This window comes from Lithobates pipiens, unplaced genomic scaffold (genome assembly GCF_037356315.1).
Source record: "Lithobates pipiens isolate NorthernLeopardFrog02 unplaced genomic scaffold, aLitPip1_a1.2 Scaffold_23, whole genome shotgun sequence".
NCBI classification, from domain to species: Eukaryota; Metazoa; Chordata; class Amphibia; order Anura; family Ranidae; genus Lithobates; species Lithobates pipiens.
Window position 1 is genome coordinate 185,076,789 of NW_027507785.1, and position 21,892 is coordinate 185,098,680.

The following is a 21,892-nucleotide window of genomic DNA, read 5'->3' on the forward strand; positions in this document are numbered from 1 at the left end:
GATGTAATCTTAACCTTAACACACCCTAACACTTCCCTACCAGCTGTACATGATACGTTAGAATACTTTAATAGGATCTCTTACTATAAAGTCAACGCCACAAAATCAAACTTGTTAGCAATTAATATAAAGGGGAAAACACAATCAGCACTAGCTACACAATTCCCTTATCCCTGGGCAGACAAGCCTATTCAGTACTTGGGCATTCAAATAATGTCACCTAGTTCCTGCTTATTCAAAATAAACTTTCTACCTCTCCTCACCTCCCTACAACAAGAGTTAACTAGATTAAAGAAGTTCTACCTGTCCTGGATGGGAAGACTGGCAGCATATAAAATGACAATTCTTCCAAAACTTTTATATTTTTTTAGAGCCCTGCCGATTCCCATTCCTGCAACATTTTTCAAATCAGCTCAGGCACAACTTAATAAATTTGTATGGGCTGATAAGAAGCCTAGGTGCTCTCAGTCTTCCTTGTCCAGGAGAAGGGAAATTGGAGGAATGGGCTTACCAATTCTAAGGGACTACTACTTAGCGAGCTTATTAGATCAACTGAAGTACTGGCTTCACCCTCATGAAGTGAAACAATGGGCTGTGATTGAGAGTTCATGGTTAGATCCTAACTCATTACGATCCACATTGTTGGCAACCTCCTTTGCCAAACACGACTTTTAAGTCTGAACACCCTATTATTCAATTAGTAATGGACACATGGAGGAACTTTCACCAAAATGTGGAACGGTACCAAACTTTAACTGAGGTACCAACTCCTCTATCCTCCATGTGCACATACATTGATGATCTGGACCTGTCTTCTTGGGAACAAAAAGGTATTTCCTTGGTCTCAGACTTGTTAGAGAGGGGTAGGTTGATCCCCTTTGATGTCCTTGCCCACAAGTACTCTCTCCCCGTAACAGACTATTTTACGTACTTAAGAGTTATTTCATTCTTAAAACAACATCATGGCACATCTGTTAAAATACCACACCAAGCTTGGGCATTCTGGTCAGACATGACCAAACTTAAAGGGGGAATTTCTATTTTTTTTTACAATTTGTTACAACAAAAGAGCCAATTCTGTAAAATATCTCCACTTCAAAAGTGGGAGAGAGATCTCACCGTATCATTTACAGATAACCAGTGGAAAAAAGCCATACAATGTAATTGCCGGTATATTAGATCTGTAACGCATTGGGAAACAGCCCAGAAAATACTTCTTAGGTGGTACTATACCCCCTATATCACAGCAAAATTCTCACAGGGGAGCACAAATGAATGCTGGCGAGGTTGTGGTAAAGTCGGCACTCTGTTACACGTGGTTTGGGAGTGTCCTCATCTCAGGAGTTTCTGGGGAGGGGTATTCTCTCTGATTTCTAAAACTACTGGCATCATCAGGAAAGGTACTCCAGAATTAGCTATACTAAATATACATATAGACCAGTACCCACCACCTCTCAGAATGATAGTAGTCCAGATCTTGATGGTGGCTAGATTATTAATCGCTAGGAAATGGAAAGCCTCCAGCCCCCCAAATATTAGTGAGATTATTAAAAAAGTAGATGAAACTTTTAAATATGAGCACATACTGGCTACGATGGAAGGGACGTCACCACGTCTATACGCACAGTGGACGCCTTGGATCGATACCAGGAAAATTATATGAATGCATGCACTACTTATTCTTTTTGTTATGCTGCTATTTGAAAACTTACATTAAGTTGATCTTGGTTAAGGTATAAAATATATGAGGCTTGATAATCCTCTGCTGTACAGAGGATAGATACGTAAATTACTATTGTGAAATTGGCAGTTAATGCTCCTTGAGAATTTTTTGTTGATGTATGTTTCAATTGATTACTGATAATTGTATCGGTTAAACCTTTCAATAAAAAAGATTTACCGAAAAAAGCATGACAGGTCCTCTTAAATATGAGATCTGGGGTCAAAAAGTCCTCAGATCTCATATTTGGACTTAAATGCAAAAAAAAAAATGTAATTTGAAAAAATTACATTGAAAAAATGTGCCTTTAAGAGGTATGGGCGGAAGTGACGTTTTGACCTTGCTTTTGCCCTCCTATGGTATAGAGACGAGTGGGGGCCATCTTAGCCTCACTCATGTCCATACCCAGCAAAAAGAAGGACCTGATCGCCTCCGCCACTACCGAAGGCTCCGGTAAGCGCTGGAGGGCGCTGGAGGGCACGGGAGAGCGGCGGGAGGGGGGTGGCGAACCTGCCGTGGAGACCACCATCATCGTAAACAGGACTGTCTCCTTTAAAGAGGGATATCTCGGTTGTGGCAGCAGCTGCTGCCATTACCGAGATATCCCTCTTCAAAGTACTGATGTATATATACAGGAGGCGGTCCTTAAGTATTTAATGTAGCAGAACAGATTTTGTGAGGTGCAGAGATGATTTCCATGATGCAATGTTTGTTCTGGGTTCATTTTGGTAAACTGTTGATTCCAGATAATTTCAAAAAGGTGAGTGATGTTAGGTCTGCAGACCTAGGAGACCATTCGACTAAGCTATACCTTACAATCCACCTGTTTGAAAAAAATTCTCACAGCAATAGCAAAGTGTTGTGGGATATCATTTTGCTAAAACCACATTTAATGTTGTCCCAACAAAGAAATATAATTTAATTGAAAGACAAGAAACATTGCAACATTGGTATGGCCATATGAATCTGTCACCAAATATCCATGCCCACACCAGATCAGTTTGAAAATGGACAACAGCCATCTAGTTTGAATTGTATTAGGACTAATTGCATGCATTGTGCAGACTGACACTATCATTGAGATAAAATTACTGTAAAACACCATTAATTCCCATCATTTTAGGAACCACTTACAATATTTCATATGCCTTTTTGCATCATCACAATGCACTTCCCAGACCAGCTGCACTATATAGGGATGGAAATTATTATTTCTAATAGTTTGAGGCTTGTAGGGTGAAAGTTTTGGGACAACTGTACGTAAATGTATAAATGAAGGCTGCAATTATTGAATTAATTCTACAAATTCATTCTATCATACTGAACCCTTTGGTTTTAATAATCAGTCAAAATTTATGATACACATGTTCATTCCAGGTCAGTTATTTAGGCTGTCCATACATGGTCCCAATCTCGGCCAATTTCTTCTGAGATTCAAACTGTTAATGAGCAGGCTGAATGTACTAAGTTAAGTGATCTATCGAATTTAGGTACAACCAGCCTGCCAGATTCTCTTGAGATTATCGTTAGTGGCTGCTATAGTCCCTAGCTATAATCACTGTCTTCTCCCAGTGGGAACAGCTTACCCTGCTAGGAGAGGACAATGGCCCAGCAGGAGAGATTTTTGCTTCAACGTTGTCTGTGTTGATGGGTGAATTAAGAAAAATTCTTTCCTGCAAATTTGCTCTGTGTATGGCCAGCCTTAGAAAGTATCAATGCCATTGAATTAGCATAGTAGGCAACAGCAAGGAAAAAAGCATTTTCAGAAGAAAGCTCTGCAATGATAACCCAGCTTTGGTAATAATTACAAACAAATACAAAACCGATTACATAGATAGGTCCATTACAAAGATAGGTTACTTATCTCGGATGCTCCAGTAAATTTTTAAATTCGTTAATTTAAAGCCTAAAGCAACCCTGTTGCTACCTGCACAGAATTAAAATTGTCTTGTAAAAATAAAAATAAAAATGAATACTTGCCTTTCCAGCAGGAGGTCACTAAACAGTTTATTGTATTTCCAAACTTTTGCCACTGCTAGCATTTAACACTGTTGATCTTTAATGTGTTGTTGCTGGGAGTTCTCCTGTCTGTCCCTACATCCCTATTGTGTCCATTAGTGACATAGGGCAAATTACAGGAATCACCATATACATTTGGGGACCAGGTATTCAGCATCCCTGGAACTGTCAAATAACAGCTGCAGGTGAAGATCTGCAATGCACCAAAGTTTAAAAAAAAACTGCCCCTAGAAAAGTGAGTACTTAAACAAGAAGTATGGGAATGCAAAAATAGGTAGTACATGCTACCCTCATACCTGCATTGAATTTCTTTCTTTCCCCAGTCCTTTAGTTTTTGCAGAATAGTCTTTTGAAGTATCCAGAATCGGCCTCTAATGGTTCTTTCTCAGTTCAAAAGTTTCCAGGGGGTGGAAAAATCTCCACAATCCAGTCGCTCCTTCACCCCCTTCCTCTGGAGGACATGTGGGGGCATTTGGTGAAGAGGCGCACACCCAGGCTGCTATCTAGAACAAGCATGTTCTTCACTTGCTTCTGTTTCCATGGCAGCATGTCCCCAGCTAAAACCCAGAAGCAGAGACAGTGTGATACAAACAGTGAAGTCTCCTCACCTTTCCCTGGCTGTTATCTGCAAGCTCTCCTCTGAGAGACTCCAACACTTCTCTCCTGGGCTTTCATGTTCCTTCCTGTGTCCTCCGAATTCCCTCCCCCTCCTCTCCTCTCACTCATTCACAGTCTGTATCAGTGTCTCCTCTAGCTAATGGGGGGAGGGGGGACATTCACTTCTCATGTCCATAAATGAACACAGGTAATCTCTCTACACTCTACACTCTTTGCACTGTGTTATATCAGAAGAGGAGACATGGTGAGGCACATAGTGACCTGTGCCCTGTGTCTGTTCTCTGAAATGTACACAGTGCTTTGTGCAGAGAGCATACCTGTGTACAGTACATAGGATATGGAGACTGACAACTCCCCCACATCTAAAGTGACCCCCGATATGTCCCCAGAGTCTCCTTTCTTGTACATACAAATCATCCCTCTGTCACTGTACTTCTATACAACATGTAATGACACTATACGGCATGTGATGACTCTACACGGCATGTGATGCCACTGTACGGCATGATATCAGTCTGAAAAGTATGTGATGTCTCTGTACGGCATGTGATGACTCTGTATGGGATGTGATGGCACCGTACGGCATGTGATGGCACTGTACAAAATGTAATGACACTGTACGGCATGTGATGACTCTGCACAGCATTTGATGTCACTGTACGGCATGTGATCCTGTAATACTCTATTTACAATTGTAGCACAGACCCCCAAAGGAGCTGCTTGTTTTATTTGGGCTTACCGTTACCTCACCTGCTTGCTTCTTCATCTTGGGGTTCCTGTGGTAGATGGCCCAAAGAATGCTGAATCCTCTCTTGAGTTATTTATTTAGAACAAAATAAAGTCTCTCAATAGAGGGTAGAAGGTTAGGAGTGATTTTAGGCACTTAGATTGCAAAATGGAAGTCTTGAAAGAAAATCCAGAGAATAAAAACTGTTTCACAACTGGATTTAAAACCCCCGGATAGACCTCTCTCATTAGGCTTAGCAGCCGGTGGGGTGCTCGACAAAGTCTCTGCCACAGACTTGTGAGAGACACTTGAGTGTTACTGAGGGATGTGGACAAATTTAAAGAACTGACATACAGTACTTGTTTCTCTCAGCCGATCCAGTGATACCATATGAATGTTGATCCAGGTTGCTTCCTTCAACTAAGCCTCCAGGCTCCTTCAGAGTAACCAGCCTTGTGCAAGGTCTTCTCCTGAAAGAGTCCTCCCCTGGGGTTCTTCAGTTGCTGGGCCTATCCCTTCAGATGAGATGGCACCGGACCATCCCTGGATCAGTAGGCCCCGAAATTCGCTCGGGCCTGTTCCAGCAGTTGCATCGCCTCCGACCTGCCAGCACCGGGACTCACAATGCACATCTCTGCACCCCAGGCCAGGAGGGCCATGGGGCTGGGTCGGGAGGACCACCAGAACCAAACAGACAGAAGATTAATCCCCCGCCAACGTGGCATCAGTACCTTAAATACCACCCCCAGAATGCACAGCAGGAAAACACTCCCACTGGGCTGGTTCCGAGAGATAAATGGCTTTCAATGCACCCAGCTAGACTGCGTTTCTATTCTTCCTGGCGGTGACAGCAACACCTGCGATCAAGGAGAACCCAGTGCAACCCAGCTGGACTGATACTGAAGCCAGAAATTTAGAGAAATAGTCCCGAAACCCAACTGTGGCTTCAGGTAACTTAACTTTTCAAAAACAATAGCGCCTGCTCATCAGGAGCCAGTGCTACACAATGAAGGGAACATTATTGCTATAGGGATACTATGTAATACACCAAGGGATGCTTTAAACTGAACCTTCACTTTGCCTATTCAGGGCAAAGCAAAAAGTTCACTTTAACGTAGCCCAGCTCAGCAGCAGATACCAATGCTGACTAGTCAATTCTTCTTTATACCGACAAGTATCACATATTTTCATAGGCCCCTGGTGCTGACTAGTGAGTGAGGAAAGGGCAAGGAAGAGGACAGAATAAAGAAACCCTACAGTATAAGTATTTTTTTTGCTTAATAGATTTCAACCACTGTTCAGGTTAATCTGAGTAATAGAAAATATAATTTGTTTTTCATTCATCACTATTTTATTAATTAGCTTCTCACAAAAAAAAAAAACGGAATAAAATCCAAAAGAAATGCTTCTGAAATCAGTATTTTATTGTACCTAAGTGCAGATGCGTGTATAGACGATTCAGCTTTTTACTAAGTACAAGCTAATGTTATTAGATAAATGGATGTGAAGAATACTGTGCTGGTCTTTAATGCATTTGATGTCCATTTAGGGTAATGCTGAGGACTGCTTTTATAATGACATTGGACTTGGCATGGATCAGGAAACCAAAAATAGTGCTGTTTGATGGACCATACAGTAATTGTTCTGACAGATTTCATTTTGAGGTCATTCCCTGTTGTTATTCTTGCATTTTATTTTTTTCAGTTTAACAAGGGATAAGATTCCAGCAATAAATACAACGTGAACTAGATTGATGTAGGTATACCATTTGCTTTGTGGACATTTTATATTATTTGTTTGTAATTTGAAAAAGAAGTTTAGGCTTTGCATTGTATTTTAAGGGTTCTACTATAATGTTTTCCTACTCAGACTTTTATAATACACATTTTTGCATTTAAATTCATATAATTTCAAGACAGGTGATATATTCAGTAAAATATGTCTTTCCTGAATCAATAAAGTAATTTATATGCAAATGAACAATGCTAAAAAATTACAATTATACATCTATCCATTGTTATTGATTGTTTTAAATAGCTATGTTTTATTTCCCAATGAATTAATGATATTGTTTAAATATATTAAATATCTGACTATAGAAAGAAATTAAAAATACATTTCAAATATGTACAAAATGTTTTTTTTTTTCTTGCTAGTCTTGGAAGCCTGCTCATTTCACTGAGTCAAATGCAGTAACTTTAAATAATGTGGTACTTTAGAGTGCAATGATTTTATATTTGAAGGCATGCTTTTGAATAAAAAAATACTCAAAAGACTAGCAAATAAAAGAGAAGTGATCGCTCAGCTCTTGGTCTTCGGTCCTCTGTGCTGTGGAGTGGATAGGGGCCGCTGGCTCAGAATCAGTGGCACACTGAGAGGCCGAGTCAGCTGCTAGTCAGGCATCTGGGTGGATTCTGATATTATTGTCTGTATCCCTGCAGAGCCTGGACTGACTCTGTGACATCAGGTGACAGCGGGCTGGAGAGCAGAAATAAGTGCTCCACTATTTTCTTGACATTTCCTTTTGCCAGTTGTATTTAAAGAGTGATCAAAGTACATTAAAGCAATTTAATAGAACAAAGTATATTAAATTATTTTTAACATAGTTACCTCGAACTTAGATGTTTTTATCACACTGATGCTCCAAAGCATAAATCCTATTTAAATTGTAGTTTTTATCTTGATCCTCTGTCTAACTGTTAACAGAATATATCACTTCACTGTCAACAAAAAAATGTCTTTCCCCACATAGCCTCTGTTGGAATTGAACATGATACATCTAAAGTTTCTACATATCTGTTTGTACAACCAAGCACCAAACAAAATCTGCATAGCAGAAGGAGTTCTATTCAGCCCACCTGGTGTGCACAGAGCTTCAAATAGATTGGAACAATGGAGGCTCCGATCTGTCTGTGAGGACAAAAACTGGGCCTAATGAGCGGGAAGGGCGTCCGAGATCAAATCACAAGATGTGAACCCAGTCGGAGCAGTTGCAATTCATGGGCAAACACTGCCCCCAGAGGCCAATTATGGCAGGACTGTGAGAGATATTTAGCCTGGGGGAGGAGATGCTCCAGAGACGCTGATTCGTCCATAGGCAAAGGGGGGTGGGCAATGGGATGTGGTGTGGCTGAGGTGTGTTTATCAAAAAGGGATTCATCAAAGAGAGCTTCCTCTCACTCCACCATGAGGACAGCCACGAGGACCTGCTAAGTATTGCTTGCATTGTATTATGATTGTATGCTATGTACTCTTGTAATTTCTATGGATACCTTATGTAAGCTTTCTTATTTCCTTGGGAAATAAATGAGATTTGATTGAGCTTAGACCGTGTATTTGGTTTCATAGCTAACTTTGTGGTATTGTGATATTAACAATAGCATGTGCTCAGAGTAGAGATAGATTAACTAATCTATAGGGACTAGACAATACATAATACATAGCTGATAATAATAGTTTATATTGATCAGTTATTTCAGCCTCTTTTTAAAATATGAACAAATAAATAATCCTTGCACTGGGCCCAAATTTTGGTGGAAATGTTCAATCGGATTTATTTATGTTCAGTCACATTCTGGGAACCCATTTCAATTTGATTTGCACAGCAGATTATGACAAAACATAAGTATGTCTTTAATCCAGGAATACAATTTAGAATACAATTTGATTAAATATAAAAACTATCTAACCATAAAATATAATACAGATTTGACAAGCCTTTGAGGATTATAAGAGGAAAATGCTAAATTGGTCTAAAAGAATAGTACTATACCACACAATCACCATGTTAATTAGTCTAAAAGAATAACACTATACCACATAATCGCCATGTTAATTAACCACAAAAGTGTGCACCGCCATATCCTCCTCTATATAAAACAATCAATAATCAGTGATGAATACAATAGTTTTTCCGCAACCTCCTTAAATATATAAATGAAATAAACACATCTATAGAAAGTTCATAGAATAAGAGGCCCAGGATATCTTAAAACATTCAAGTATATTTCCCCCTTAGTGGGAAAACTCAGCTTTATTAATAATATAGCTCCTGGTATACAGCTTGGCTCACAAGTGATCCGCTTGTTCAGGTCATGAAATCTGTCAAATGTCAAAAAGAAAAGCTCCCATAGCTCATTACCGTAAAATAGTTTAAAATGTATCTATAATAAAAGAGTGCTACTCACAAACATCTTAAAAACATGGGCTTCACTTATCCACACAAGTTACAGCAATCCTACTGCTAGCATGCATCCACATACTTCCCAGTGTGACACAGTCCATGTTGTCTCACCCGCCAATGCCGTGTTCCACAATCTGAGACAGCGCATGACATCATCAAATGTCGTTGTGCGGCTTCACCCTGACATTGTGTTTAGTCAAACTGACTTTCTCAAAGGGCCAAAAGAGAAATTCTTATGCCGTGTACACACGGTCGGACTTTCTCGCAGAAAAGGTCAGACGGAATCATTCCATCGGATATTCCGATCGTGTGTGGGCTCTATCTGACTTTTTCTTTTGAAAATTCTAATGGACTTAGAAATAGAACATGTTTTAAATATTTCAGATGGAATCAATTCCTATCGGGAAAACCATTCGCCTGTATGCTATTCCGACGGACCAAAAACGATGCAAGGGCAGCTATTGGCTAATGGCTATTGAACTTACTTTTTCCCATCGCATTCTAAACAATCGAACTTTGGTGTGATTGTGTGTAGGCAAGTCTATTTCAGCGGAACTCAGTCAGAAAGACCACCAGAGTTTATTCTGATGGGAAAAATGGTTATTCTATGGACGTTCTATAGATGTGTCTATTTAATTTTGGTCTAAAAGAATATTTCCTTTTTTTCCTGTTTTAAAATGTTCTGTCATTTGAACTATAAACTTAGCCCTCATTAAAGCCTAATTCGATTTTCTAGAAATCCATAAAAACAAACAAAAAAAAATTTCAAATACACAAATCAGCTTTCTCTGTAATGTGAATCTTCTCCCAAGCACTGTCCCTCAGATACTTTGTCTGTTAAGCCACAATGCAGCTGAGAAGGCTGCACACTGTTGATGTTGGAGAAGAGGACACCACTCATCATCATATGACAAGCTGAAATTATTTTGGGATTATGATATTATATGTAATTGAAAAGCGGTACACAGTTTGTTTATGCAATCATTTTGGAAAGTGCTCTGTAGAAGCGAAAAAACAAACTTTAAGGGGGTGTAATTGTAGTGCTTTATACATTTTCAGGAAAAAAAATATTTTTTTTAGCCAATATTTATGTTAGTAATCTGCTGATGTCGAGACTTCCTCCTAGTCTCCCCAACGAGTGCATATTTCGATTCAGGAAACTATGCTTTAACATTGGCATCAGTTTAGGCATCTTTTTTTTGTATTTAACTTGATTGAATTTTTGAACTGGAACCTACTGTATGCCCTTTTAAAATGTATGTCAAGCAAAGTCTTTTTGTTCTAGTTTTGGATAAAGTAGGGGAGGTCTGCCTGGTAAATCATTGTCAGCATTATAGGCAGCAAGGATACATCTCTCTAATGGAACCCCAGTATGGAACTGGCAGGTTTTGTTCACTCTATTTCTTTTTTCTTGTATATTGTATACATATACTGGGTGGGTGGGGTCAGTGGAAAAGCTGGTTCAATTCAGTCCTGGAGTTCAGTGTTAAATCACCATTTATTATCCAGTTAGAATTCCTATTGTATTAGATGCCTTTGTTATGGACACTGCCATCTCTTTCCAACTTGCAACTTTACTTTTAGCATATACTTTTCCATTATATGATTATCACACTGGTACTTATTTACAGTCAAGGGAATACAAAATAAGAAGTTTGGACATATTTTTTTTCCTGCTAACATTCAAAGGAAATAACCTGATTACATCAAAGACTGGCAATGAATTACTTCACAGACTGACACTTTCTACTTTTAACTTGGTGTTTGTTACAAGGTTATTGAAATTTGCTACAATTCTTACTGGAATATAGTGTATAGATGTGATGCTCTGACATTTTCATTGTCTGCTAGATTGATTTTCTACTCATTACTCTTGCCACCTGTTTGCAAGTCCAAGTGTGAAGGCTGTAACAACAAATCAACTCGGCAGAAATATTGAGTTGTCTATCTCATCTTATTTGTAGTGTATCAATGCCAATGTCAGACAAAATAAAGCAAACTACAAAGTGTTCATGCATCCCAAACTGAATCCAAAGCTTACAATATTTAAAATACAAACTATAGCTTGGGGAACCAGTCTGTATGATAAGGCCACATTTTAGTGCACCCGGAAAAAGATTAGAGATTTTTGGGGATAAATTGTGGTGTCCCGTTGGCAGACTTCGGATGGAAATACTAAAGTTTTGCACCACAACATGCAAGCCTAAAGCCCCAAACACACTATTAGATCTTCTGCAGATTTTTACCAAATGTATGTAGTGCAAGGGCCTGCCTGATTGCTTACAAATTGAAACTCTTAAGGTTTTATCCTCATATTATATAGTTTTGGTAAATCTGAAAACAAAAATCTGCAAAAAATCGAATAGTGTGTATGGGGTCCAATGTGAAGAAGCCAAATTATAGTACACTCAGGCCAAGATTAACAATTAAATCTGGTGTCTATTTCACAGACTTTTGATAGAAGTTACAGGTGCGGAAAAATAGGATTTTTAAATATAGCTTACCTGTAAAACCCTTTTCTTGGGAATACATCATGGGACACAGAGGCTTGGTAATTACTTAGCGGGTTAGATAGTACCTTCAGGTCAATGGACACTGGTAACCCTAATTACAAAGTGAGTTCCTCCCCTATATAACCATTCCCATATGGAGACTACCTCAGTTTTGTAGCAAAGAAATAAGTACCCCAGTGTATAATCCCGAAGAGGGGCAGGAGCTCTGTGTCCCGTGATGTATTCCCAAGAAATTATTTTACAGGTAAGCTGTATTTAAAAATCCTATTTTCTTATTCATACATCACGGGACACAGAAGCTTGGTAATTACTTAGTGGGATGTCCTAAAGCAATGCCAAATTGAGGGGAGGGAGACACAGATCAGAAAAAAATACAAGACCGCCAACGGACAAGAGGATCTAAACTGCTGCCTGCAGCACATTGCGCCCAAAGGCGGCATCCTCATGCCCTCTTACATCCACCTGAATTTAGTGAACTTATGGACTGAAGACCAAGTTGCAGCCTTTCAGATCTGAGCCATGGAGGCCTGGTGATGCACTGCCCAAGAAGCACTAACCGTTCTAGTTGAGTGCTCTTTAACCTGAAAAGGAGGAATCTTCTTTTTTATACCATAAGCCTGAATAATAACCTGCCAAATCCATCTAGAAATAGTGGATTTTGACTCTGCCTGGCCCATTCTGGAAAATATATATAAACTAAATATAAACTCGCGCTGATGATATACAAACAAAATCAATAATGTGAAAACAATTGCAGCTGCTATACACAAAGTGCTAATCATTTGAAAACCATAAAACATATAAATACAGCCCTTGCAAACATAAATATATGTGAGAAGAATTGTAAATAAGGTGAACCAACATAAAGTCCAACATAAAGTTAAAAAAAAATCACTGAAAGTGCTCCAATCCAAAGTGAATAAAAACTTCAGGTGCACAACACCCCCTTAAGAGTCCCCACTCACCAGATCCACATGACCCTCAGCTTTTCAGGGTCAATTAAGGCTTGGTATGGATGATGCCCTGTGGGAGGACAAAATGTTGATGCTATTTCCGGGAACACTAATGTCAGTTCCAGTCGTTTGGTGAGTGGGGACTCTTAAGGGGGGTGTTGTGCACCTGAAGTTTTTATTCATTTTGGATTGGAGCACTTTCAGTGATTTGTTTTGGACTTTATGTTGGTTCACCTTATATACAATTCTTCTCACATATATTTATGTTTGCGAGCGCTGTATTTATATGTTTTTTTTCCATCAAGAAAAGTTTATTGAAAAAATCATAAAGCAATAACATTAATTACAAAGTCAAATCCTGAACCAATGGTACAGATATATATATATATAATGACGTTCAATCTGGAAACAGCACGGGTGATCCCATGTTATGTACTACTAAAGAGTAAATCTTTGCCATGGCAAGAGCGTGAAACAGGCTCTAAATGTTGCAAGGTTTGCCTTAAAATTAACATTCTCATAACTTTATATAGAACACTTAAACCTAATAATAGAACAATGTCGATATGTGTAGGGTCTAACTTCTTACAATTCTTTTTGAGCATCAAGTTTTATGTATCATAACTCTATGTTAAGAAAAAAAAACTGTAGGTCTGTGTGTAACTCTTGTACCAAAATCTTGGTATAGCAAAATGTGATATTAAGTTAGGAGGTAAAGGAGAGAAAAGAGAGAGGAAAGTAAAGAAGTGAGAGAAGGCGAAAACTAAAGGAGAGGGGCAGACTTTTTACAGGCCTATTATAAATTTGAAATTTATAACCTGTGTTATCAAGGCCTGTCTCACTATTTTTTTAAGGCCTGCATACTTTTTAGAATATCAGAATATAATCCACGAGGACCAGGTATCATACAATTTTGTGGTGTTCTCATGTGCTTGAGCTAGGTTCTCCTCCATTATGTAAGTGTCAGCTACCTTATCCAACCAGTCCGCAACTTTTGGAGCTCGAGAGGAACACCAGTGTACCGGCACAAGCGCTTTAGCTGCGTTAAGAAGGTGCTTAACCCCTTGCTGCGAACGTACGCAGATGTGCTTACTCGGCTTCCGGGGGTTATACTGGGATGATTGGCTTTCCAGCCATAACAACTGATGCGGCTAAAAGTCGCTCGGCTGTTATGCCGGAGGAGTGGGAGGGGACATCCCCCCTTTCGCCGCCTCCCGCCACTCTTACCGGTGCTCCCTTTCAATCGGGAGCACCCATCTGACATCCACCGCTTCCAGCGGCTAGGGAAGGACTGAAATGACGCCGTAAGCGGCGTCATTCCAGTCTCCTAATTGTAAACACGGAAGTGACGTCATGACGTCACTTCCCGTTTACTTGGCTGCCAATGGCGCCGGATTTTAAAAAAATATACAGTATTCAGAATCGCCGTTTTCAGCGATTTGAATACTTTGAAGTGTAAAGGAGGGATTGAGGGTCTTTTAGACCCCCGATCCCTCCATAAAGAGTACCTGTCACCACCTATTACTGTCACAAGGGATGTTTACATTCCTTGTGACAGGAATAAAATTGATCACATTTTTTTTTTAAACAATTTATTAATTTTTAAATTAATAAAATAAATAAGAATTTTTTTTAAAGCGCCTCCCGCCGCCGCGAGCTCGCGCAGCAAAGAAAACGCATATGGAAGTCGCACCCGCATATGTAAACTGTGTTCAAATCACACATGTGAGGTATCGCCGCGATCGTCAGAGCGAGAGCAATAATTCTAGCACTAGACCTCCTCTGTAACCTGGTAACCGAAAAAAAGTAGGTGTCGCCTATTGAGATTTTTAGGTACCGTAGTTTGTCGTCATTCCACAAGTGCGTGCAATTATAAAGTGTGACATGTTTGGTATCTATTTACTTGGCGTAACATTATCTTTCACATTATGCAAAAAAATTGGGCTAATTTTATTGTTTCGTTTTTTTAAAATTCATGAAAGTGTCACTTTTCCCAAAAAGTTGCGTTTAAAACACCGCTACGCAAATACCGCGTGACATAAAATATTGCAACAATCGCCATTATATTCTCTAGAGTCTCTGCTAAAAATATAAATATATAATTTTTACGGGTTCTAAGTAATTTTCTAGCAAAAAATATGGATTTTAGCTTGTAAACACCAAAAATAGGCTTAGTCATGAAAGGGTTAAGCAGTGAATTCTTGTAGCTCTTAAGTGAAGTGTTGGAAATATGTAAAAGGCAACACGCCGCATCTAGCTTAATTTGGGTGCATGTCACCTGCATAATCAGCGCCCTCACCTCATTCCAGTAGGGGGTCAGACTGGGACAACTCCACCAAATGTGTGTGAGAGTCCCCACCTCCTTCTGGCATCTCCAGCATATCTCTGGTACCTGGGGGAACCATCTGTGTAGTTTATCTGGAGTGTGATACCATTTTGTTAGTAGTTTGTACCCCGTTTATTGCATTTTTCTGCTAATTGAGTACTTGTGAGCACGCATGCGTCCCTCCATTGGTAGTCTGTGATGTTCGTCTGGAGCTCATGAGACTGTTTCCTTGTGAAGCCATCATCAATTCTATGAATTGATTTCTGTAGCCGTTTGTAGGAGATTGAGGTAGCCTTATTAATTTGTTCACCAAATGCACAGACCGATTCGAATTCCGTCAATTGTCTATTAAATACTTTTTTGTGGGTTGGAGTGTTAGTACAGCTTCTAATTTGGAAGTAAGTCCAAAGAGGAAGCTGAGCCTTCCCCCAGTATTTTTTTAGAGTGTCAAAGTCCTTCATGCCACCATTGGAGAAATAGTCTTTGGCTAATCTTGGAGTGTTAGAGGTTGTATTGTAGAGTAATGCATTCCCCCTACCCGGGCTGAAGTCTGGGTTATCTTGAAGTGGCATCAGTGGGCTGAGTGGAGTAGTTAGGGCAGACTGCTTTGTAATTGTGCGGAAGGCTATCAGTGCATTTGCTGTTAATGGGTTTAATTCACCTGTGTGTTTGAGCTTGTTCAAGGGGATCCATGGGAAGAAGTGCAAGTGGTTGGCTTCAAGTTTATCTTCCAATCGCACCAAATCTTTGAAGTTTTTGTGACAGTACCAGTCAATTACCCTGGTCAATTGAGCAGCTAGGTGGTAGTTCCCAAAATCTGGTATCCCCATTCCTCCCAATTCCTTGGGTTTCGTCAGTAAGGCTAATCTGATTCTTGCCCTTTTGTTGTTTCAAAGAAATCTCAAAACTAGGGAATTTAGTTTGTGAAAGAAACTTTTAGGAATGGGAATCAGTAGCGCTCTGAACAGATAAATCAGTCTGGGTAATATTGACATCTTTAAAATTGCTGCTCGGCCAAACCAAGGGAAATGACCCGATCTCCAAGATTTAAGGTCTTTTTCTATGGCCTTTAATAGCGGAGGGAAGTTTTCAATTTTCGGTGTCACCCATACACCCAGATATCTGAGCGCCACCGTTTCCCACTGGAATGGGCAATTTTCTTTGGTCTTCCTGAGATCTTCAGCATTTATATCAATATTCATTGCCTCCGATTTAGTATAGTTAATTTTTAAATTTGAAATATAGCCAAACTTCCTGAATGCTTTAAGTAGGTTGAAGATCGCTGCGTGTGGGTGTGTTAAGAAAAACATTAAGTCATCCGTGTATGCCGCGACCTTGAACTCTCTGTCCCCAATTCTAAATCCCCTGATTGATTTATCTTTGTTAATTAACCTGATGCACGGCTCAAGAGACAGAATGAACAAAAGGGGGGATAGGGGGCATCCCTGCCTCGTTCCATTCGAAATAACTACCTTCTCTGGCAAAGAGCCGATAAACTTTAGTATGGCAGTAGGGTTTTGGTAAATTGTTGAGATCCATGAAAACATGCGTGGTCCCATCCCAATGTGGTTACACGTTGCCATCATGTAGTCCCATGCCACTTGATCGAATGCCTTCTCCGCATCCGTGGACAGGAAAAGGCTCCGATCTTCCCTGAGTGGGCCGCCTGTAAAAGGGTCTTTATGATATTGTCTTTGGCTTCTCTCCATGGCATGAAGCCCACCTGCTCTGGCCCAATCAGATCCAATAGGAAAGGACACAGTCTGTTAGCCAAAATTTTTGTCAGGATTTTTAAATCTAGATTCAGGAGTGAGATCGGCCTATAACTAGCGCAGGCAAGTGGGATCCTTGTTGGGCTTGGGTATAACCGCTATATATGCCACAAAAAAATCTGGAGTGACCCGTCTTTGTGTGGACAGAGAGTTCAAGGCTTTCCTCAGTGGGACCGTCAGGGTATTCAAGAATGTTTTGTAATAAATGGCCGTATAGCCATCCAGCCTTGGACTTTTTCCTGTCTTCAAGTCTGTTATAGCATGTCCAACTTCGTCATCTGTGATCTGCTCATCAAGTGAGGTAAGGTCTGTAGCCTCCAGAGCGGGAAGCCCTCTCTCCCGAAGGAATTCTTTAATTATATGTGCTCTGTTCCCCTCTAGGCCTGGGGGCATGTGCTGAGGAGGAAGGTTATATAACCCGGTGTAATATTTATGGAAGTGGGAGGCAATGGTTTAGTTGATTACGTCTAATGATCCGCTCGCATTTTTGATACCCGCAATAAGTTGGTTAGAATTGTGTTCTCTCAAGGTCCTGGCCAGCAGCCTGCCAAATTTATCTCCCCCTTCATAGTATATTTTCTTTTTGAAGAAAAGGAGTCATTTAGATTTAGCTGTCAGTAGATGCTTCTAGTCTGGCTATTTTCCCTGAGATGTCTACAATCTCTTTCTCCTGCTCTTTTTTATGTCTTGCCCCCAATTTAATTAGCTCCCTCCTAATGCTACATTTGTGGGTTTCCCATAGCACCAGGGGGTCTGTATCAGCCAAGTCGTTGAGAGAATAAAACTCCCTAAGAGTGTTTTCAATCTTGGGTAAGAGCTTGGGATTGGTCAGTAGGGACGAATTCAGTTTTGATGTGTTGCATTTCTGTCTTTGTGAAGTGAGATCTAGGGATAGGGCTATTGGGGCGTGGTCCTAAATAGATTGAATGCCAATTTTGGCTTCTCTGATCAAGTCCCGTTGGGTAACAAAAAAGTAGTCGATGTGGGAATATTTGTTGTGTGGTATTTAATGGAATGTGTAGTCCCTTCCCTTTGGGTTTAATAGATGCCACAAACCCACTAACTGCAACAACTGTAGGAGTTTTTTGATTCTTTTAAAGATTTTATATATGTGATGCATGATTTGCCCGTTGAAGTATCTGTTAGTGGGTTTAAGGGGATATTAAAGTCCCCGCCCAAAATGACACAACCCGAAGCGAAGCCCTGCAACTCCCTAACTATTTTTCGGCAGAATTGTAGATGTTTCGTGTTGGGGAAGGACACATTGGCTACAATGGCTAGAGTGATGGGTCTGCCTCTATAAGTGCCTTTCAAAAAAATATAGCATCCGTCTGGGTCTGTCAGCTTCTCTGTAATGGAGAAAGGCACATTTATACTTAGGAGTATTGATACTCCTTTTGTCTTAGATAAATTGTTTGTGGAGTGAACGGCAGTGGTAAATAAGTTATTTGTCAGTCTGGGCGTCTGGCGAGTGATAAAGTGGGTCTCCTGCAGGAAGACACACTGTGGCTTACCTCTTTTAAGCTCTCTCAGTATGGTGGTCCTCTTTTCTGGAGTATTTAATCCTCTCACATTATGTGAGATTACCAGGGGTGTGTGCCCCAGTGTTGAGTATGCCATCTAGGAGCTTTTAAAGAAAACGGTCTCAGTTGTAGGTTCTTCAGATAGAATAGGATCTATAAAAGTATGAGATCAGTGGTTAGTTAGCTATTAAATGCAAATAAGTTTGTGATACACTACTTCTCGTTGTAACTGCCAGTGTCTGAAGGTACGGAAATGAGGACTAGAATAGAGTGTGAAAAAAGAAAAGAGGAATAGAGAACAGCAGATAGATAATAGCTGTCCCTAGAGAGTGTTGAGAGGTCTAGTATTAAACCACTGCTAGCTGAGCCCAGCTACCAGGGTGTCAGTGTAGCCTTTTCCGGCATCGGGTAGATTCCCCAGACCCGGGAGGGCTTGGTAGGACCATGGGTCAGTCTAAATAGTGAAAAGCACTGTCCTTAGACCTAGCCAAGGAATGCATTGGGCAATAAAATAGTAAAACAATAAAATAAAAATACAATAATCCAAAATAACCTAGTACAGTTACGCTGGGGTGGGGGTGAGAAACAGCAACTTATATTCAACTAAATTCTTGCATAACAGCCGTTAGAATTAGTCAACACCATGGTGGAGTCACGTGTTGTCTCTGCAAGGGTCTTTGTCCAGGGTTTACCTTCACAAGAGATCAGAAGTCCCGGTTGTGTGGGCCTATGTCAGACTGCGCTTTGAGTTATTGATGGCTGCTGAGCACAGCCTTGTTACACAGTGAGCCGGTGTGCCACCTAAGCCTTACATACCCGCAGTCACACGTTTCAGGGAGCAGATTGTTCACCATAGGTTCATCAGCCCAGAATAAATGGCATAAGCACGGGTCTTCGGTCCGTGCATTAAATACTGCCATGTAGTAAGAAATCAAGAAACAAAAGGCTAGCTGCCTTAGTTGTTAACATCTACTCACTATGGTAAACATCTAACTTCCACATTTTCAATGATAATAGTGCAGATGAGCACTCAGGGGAGGCCACATTGGTAACCCTCGGTAGTTCTAAGAGTGAGTTAGCCTTGGTCCTCATCTCGGGCCCTAGAGGGCGTTGGTCTAGAGTTGGGGGTGCCCATGTTCATGTGGCTCCCCCTGTTATTTCTCATGCGCTTCTCAGGTGTTGAGAAAGGTGATCTGGGAGGGCTCTTATCACCTATAGGCAGTGAAAACTCTTGGTACAATTCTGGCAAGGAGATCAAATCAATGTGCAGGGCTTCACAACATTCTGGCAGATCCTGGGGAGTGCGCAGGGTGAATTTTTTTCCTCCTTGGGTGACAACTAGAGCAAAGGGGAAGCAGCACATGTACCTGATATCTTTTTTCCCTAAGAACTTCCAGCAGGGGGCGCAAGGCTCTACGGTTCCGTAGTGTAATCTGTGACAAGTCCTGAAAAGAGCATGATGACTTCTCCGTTAAAGATTATGCGTTCGTTCCTTCTGGCTTTACACATTATATCCTCCTTGAGGGGAAAACTTTGGAGACAGCATATAATGTCTCTGGGAGGTGCTGTATCTGGACCCTTGGCCCTGAGAGCTCCATGTGCCCGCACAAATTCAATTGCAGAATCCTTCTGCCTTTCCAGCAGACTGTTAAAGAGTCTCTGCAGGGCTGGTATTATTTGGTCAGATTTCACAGACTCAGGGATCCCCCTCATCCTAATATTATTCCATCTCCCCCTATTGTCCAAGTCTTCCAAATGCCTATTCATCTCGATGAAGTGGGAAGAATGAGCCATAGTCACCGTCTCTAGTTTTTGGAGTGCCTTGTCCCTTTGTTTCCCCGCTGCAATCTTTTCTGTGAGGACCAGTAGATTGGATTTAAGATCTGTGATTGCAGCAGAAAAGGTGGATTTTCCAGTATGTCGGCTGCAAAGCCTGACATGTGTTCATAAGTTAGGGGCTGGGAGGGTTGTGAGTGACTCCTACCTGCGTCCTCCGTTGTGGATTGGGAGCCCTCACTGAAGTCTTCCTCCTCTCCCTGTGCCCGCGCCATCTTGTTCCCAGCCACGTTGCTCTTTTTCACAGACTGTGATCTGAAGATGTCGGTAATGTTTCTATCAGAACCGCTGGCCGTGGTCTGCCGGGATTTCGAGTGAGGGGTTAGCTGTGATCTTCTGCCCATCTCAGACTCCATCCGCTTGAGGAATCAGGCTCCCTGCTGTCTCTCTGCCCGGAGCTCAGCTAATGTGCTGCCATCCCTGCCGCTAGCCAGGCCACACCCCTGTATTTATATGTTTTATTGCCCATTCTGGGGCCTTCTGGCAGAATAAACAAACAATCAGACATTCATATCTGAGCGTTGCCTGCAGATAGATACTCTTACAACATCGAGAGAGTGTAACAACTCCTCTTCTGCAGACTGCGGATCTGGAGAAAAGGACGGTAGGACCACATCTTGATTCAGATGGAATCCTGACACTACCTTGGGTAAGAAAGTCGGGTGAGCAGGTGCGCATGCGCGGGACTCCCGGGAAGACGCTCTAACCGAGAGCTCCACACCGCTCCGGCCCCGTCCGGCTCCCCTTCCAGCTACATTGAGCGGGACACTTCCCATATGGACCCCCAAGCCTCCTGGCCCACTCAGGCACCAGTTCGCATGCCGATCGCCCCCAAAAAGAAGGACGTTAGCCGCCAGCTGGACTTCACACAGAAGGCCCCTAGATCAGCTAAGATGGCGTCTCAGGCACGAGGCACCACGGAGGAACAGGTCTCCATAGCAGACCCTCCATCCCCTATCCAGCACCGATCTTCACTGCTGGCAACCCCTGTGAGTACAACTTCTCCCCAGGGCTATTCCCCTGCCTCCACAGAATCCCTGCTTGATAGAACTGTAGGGGGCATTCTCCAGACTCCCACTCTGCAAACTCCCTTAGGCCTGGCAGGCCTGGCAGGCTTCTCAAGCACCCTGCATTCATCGCCCATGCAGCCCCTGATGTACATCTTCTAATGCAGAGCTTCTCTGACATGCTAGCTGCAGGACTAGCCCAAAATGCTAAGCAGATCACAACCACCATCAAGGCAGATTTACAAAGCCTGGGAGCCCGCTTGGATGCAATAGAACATGTGGTAGATAACACAGTGGCCCGCACTGTCCAGAACTCGACCTGCATCCAAATGCTCCAAGATCAATTAGAAGCCGCTCAGGCTAAAATTGATGACCTTTAGAACAGAAGCAGATGATACAATTTCCGCATATGGGGGTTACCCGAATCTGTCGCAGATGTACCCAGCACCGTCAAACTCTTTATCATTCCAGATATCCAGGACCATAGGCTAGAGCTCGATAGAGCCCACAGAGCATTACAGCTCCCCCGCCAAGATGGCCTCCCGAGGGACATTGTCGTTAAACCTCATTTTTACAGCGTCAAAGAAGAAGTGATGAGAAAAACCCGTAATCTGGACGACCTCTCTTTCCAGGGTCACAAAATCCAATTCTTTGCGGACATTTCCCCCACTACCATTCAGAAGCGCAGAGCCCTC